Source organism: Budorcas taxicolor, chromosome 19, assembly GCF_023091745.1.
Source record: "Budorcas taxicolor isolate Tak-1 chromosome 19, Takin1.1, whole genome shotgun sequence".
NCBI classification, from domain to species: Eukaryota; Metazoa; Chordata; class Mammalia; order Artiodactyla; family Bovidae; genus Budorcas; species Budorcas taxicolor.
The window spans coordinates 52,369,999-52,373,779 of record NC_068928.1 but is presented as its reverse complement, the minus strand read 5'-3'; the positions used below and the strand labels follow the sequence as shown (position 1 = coordinate 52,373,779).

Here is a 3,781-nt window from a genome sequence, read left to right as displayed (position 1 = left end):
CCCCATCTTCAGGCCACATCTGTTCACAAAGCAGACTCTGCAGTTTGGGCCCGGGGTGAAGGGCAGCCCACTCCCCACGGTTAAGCCTCACTCTGCTTCCTGGGCATTATCCAAAGCCCACCCCCAGGAAAAGATCAAAGCCACCTCTTCACACCTGTCCCCTTTCTTCTGCCCTCCTGCAGGCCAGGGACACCGCCTCAGGGATGCTCTCCTGGGCAGGGACGGGGACAGGGGAGTTACCCCAGCACTGATCAGGTTTGGCTTCTTGCTGCTGGCATAGTGAGACCCTGGCCAAGCTTTCTAGAGGGCCTGATGGGAGGGGCCCGAAACACCCTCCAGGAAGGAATCCCTGGGCTTCAGGAGTGAAGGAGCTGGGAACACGGGGGCAAATGGAGGTGTAGAGGCCGCGCAGGGAGCGGAGATGTGGAAAGGGGAGAGCGTACAGGGCGGGGCGGTGGGCGCGGGGCGCAGGGAGGTGTGGGAGGGACACGGGGCCCGAGATACCTGGAGATGGGGTACACTGGGTAGGGACAGGGCTGCAGCCACATGGGTAGAGTCGCAGAGGGTATAGACCTGAGGGAGGGGCGGGAGGAGGGGGGCTGGCAGGTCGGAGGGGAGGTGTGGGGGAGGGGCGCAGAGGTGGGAACTAGGTGGAGGGAGGTGGGGAGGGCTCGGCAGGTAGGGTCGAAGGAGCTGTCTGGGGTGGGGGGGCCGGGGGTTGGGGGTGAGGATGAGACTCCTCTGCAGTTGCTCCAGCCCCTCCCAGGTGGGCCGAGCAGACAGCGCAGCACCACTGGATCAGATTCCTTCTCCCTTATCTTAGCGCTGCCCCGCATCCGTGCGGTGGAAGCACAGCATTTGGTGATAGGATTTCGATGCTGAACAGCTGACGTTTTCTCCAGACTGGCTTTACATCACCAATGGAAGGGACCAAGACCTTAACAGGATTCTAAATCTTGCAAAGTGGAAAGAAATGGAGAGGGCAGAATGGAGACTCCTGGGGCTCCCTCCCGAGGACACTTCGATGCCTGCATGGACCAGCATTTTGAGGTGCTGATAGGAGGGGTGCTAAGGACTTTGGGGGTGTAGTGGCCTTTGGGTCATAAAAGCCAGTGGGCCTGAGTGAAGACTCAGTCTTTGCTCTTGCAGTGCAGGAACCGAAATGACTATTTCCCTGCCCTGGGGTCCTTCAAGTGCCCGACCTGGCTCTGAGTCCTCCATTCTGTTGTGCACTCCCAGGTCTGGGGGTTTTCTGGAGCCTGACTGTCTCCTGGAAGGTTTTTTAAATGTTCCCCCTGTTGGGCCACACCTCTCTCCCTGGGCACAGGGAATGCAGTTCAAGCCTGAGCATCAGGAAATAAAACTTAAAATGGTAAAGTGCTTAAAAAAAAAAAAAAATATATATATATATATATATCTCACCTAGCTACTGTAACCACATGTCCTTTGCACAAACATTCCAAGAATTCCCCAGGGGCCCTGCTGTGGGATAATTCGCATAGGGATGCCCACCTCTGAGCCTCCCCTATACTGTCTCAGGTGTTTACAAGAGCATCACTTGAATGCCAAATGCCTGTCTGCCCCTCACAGGAGTGCCTGCCACACAGGACACAGACATCTTCTCGGATGATGAGTGAGACTGTATGGAGGGGAGAATGAGCCGATGACCTTGCCTGGTTCTTTCCGGCTGAGGCCCCTTCTCCTGTCTGTCTGTTCCTTTGCTGCCCACTCTCGGCCAGTCACATTAGCCCAAAGGAGCTGGGGTCTCACAGGCCTGCACTGGCTGAGGCCATCATCCTAGGAGTCCTGCCTAGGCTGGAACTAAGTCCGAGGTTCTCCTGCCTGCATCCCATCACCCCAGCCAGGCACTCTAGCACCTCATGCCGAATCAAGGAACTTTCTCGAAAGATGGGGAAGTTCTATATCTCAAACTAGGTAACAGTTACACAGATGCATACATTTGTCAAAACTGCTTGGTCTATATTAAGACCTATACATTTGGGGGACTTCCACTCCAGTATTCTTGTCTGAAAAATCCCACGGACAGAGAAGCCTGGCAGGCTCCAGTCCAAAGGGTTGCAAAGAGTCTGATACGACTAAGCGCGCACACACACGTACACATGCATACATGCATACATTTCATAGTATGCAAATTACTCTCTTTTTTTTTCATTTATTTTTAATTGGAGGATAATTGCTTTACAATGCTGTGCTGGTTTCTGCCATACAACAACGTCATCAGCCATAAGTATAGCCATGTCTCCTCCCTCTTGAACCTCCATCCCACCCCTCTAGGTTGTCACAGAGTACCAAGTTGTACTCAGTTTTTAAATTAAAAAATTTGTCACCTCCTGGACTGACAATAGACCCTGAGTCACAGCCGCTGTCTCAGGTCCCTGAGGCTTCAGAGACTTTCGACTTGCCAGAGTCAGCGACAGGAGTCAGATCAATACGTCTGGGAAGAAGCAATGATCAGTGTAATGATACTGCCGGTGTTCCATGTTCGGGGCAAAGAGACTTGCCCCTGGGGGCTTCCAGCAGCAGCGGCAGGAGGGCCACAGCCATCAGCACGCTGTCGCCCAAAGCCTCAGCGTCAGCTCCCTAACAGCAAGAAGAAAGGAGAGAACGTCACAACATAGGAAGTGTCCTCATCCAGACCCCACCCTGGCCGCCTTGCATACCCGCAGCAGGAGCCAGAATCCACACCTGGCCTCCTCTGGTGAGCGCCAGTTGGGGACGGACACACCACGCCCAGGGCTGGTGGTATGAAGAGGTGCACTGCACCCCGCACCCACAGCTGCCCCCTTCCCCTCTGGAGTACAGTGGCCACCCCATCACCACTGGGCAAACACCCAGTATCTACCCAACCCCTCCTCGAGTCAAGAGAGGTGGCTGCAGGACTGCAGAGCTCCCCCACACCACTCCCCACTGGCCACCACAAGGCCCTGGTCTCAGCCAGGCTTCCCTGGTGAAGCCAACATGCTTCAGCTTCAGGGGCTCGGAGGATCACAGTCAGAACAGCTATTGGTGCTTAGGAGCAGATGAGGACAGGAGAGATGCTGGCTGGAGAAGCAAGGGCCACTGCAACCTGCTTCTTCTCCCCCCCACTTGCTTCCTTGGCCAGAGGCTATCCTGCCCACCTCCTGCCTTACCTTCTGGGTGTGAAACCTAGATCAAGGTCTGGCAGGGAGGAGGCCTCTCTGTGCAAGCCCAGGTAGACCAGGACTCTGCAGTGGCCTTCAGACTGCCCTCCCTGAGTGATCCCGGCCATGACAGCTGCTTTCCTAGGACCTCCCTTTCCTTCGGAGCTCCTTCAAGGCAGCATTCTTACTACTGAGAGATGAGTATTAGCTCATGAGGAAAGGAAGACCTCTCCAGAGGCAGCCTGGCTTGGTGAAACTAGGATTACACATCAGAAAGAGGCTAAGGTCCCTGCAAGTAATAAACTCTGGAGAGGGTGTGGAGAAAGAGGGTCCCTCTTTGCTTCCCTGGTGGCTCAGAGGTTAAAGCTTCTGCCTCCAACGCAGGAGACCCGGGTTTGATCCCTGGGTAGGGAAGATCTCCTGGAGAAGGAAATGGCAACCCACTTTTTGCCTGGAGAATCCCATGGACAGAGGAGCCTGGTAGGCTACAGTCCATGGGGTCACAAAGAGTTGGACACGACTAAGCAACTTCACTCACTCACTAAAAGTAGAGTTGCCAAACGATCCATCCATCCCACTCCTGGACATGTACCCAGACATAACTAAAATTTGAAAAGATACATGCACCTCTATATTCA

At 54.7% G+C, this 3,781-nt stretch overlaps 1 non-coding gene across 1 annotated transcript; it reads left to right on the top strand.

The window, feature by feature from the left end:
* The first annotated feature begins 3,485 nt into the window (after positions 1–3,485).
* TRNAW-CCA (transfer RNA tryptophan (anticodon CCA)) lies at positions 3,486–3,557 on the top strand. Its single transcript has one exon. It is a non-coding gene; the product is annotated as a tRNA-Trp (tRNA).
* The last annotated feature ends 224 nt before the right edge of the window (positions 3,558–3,781 follow it).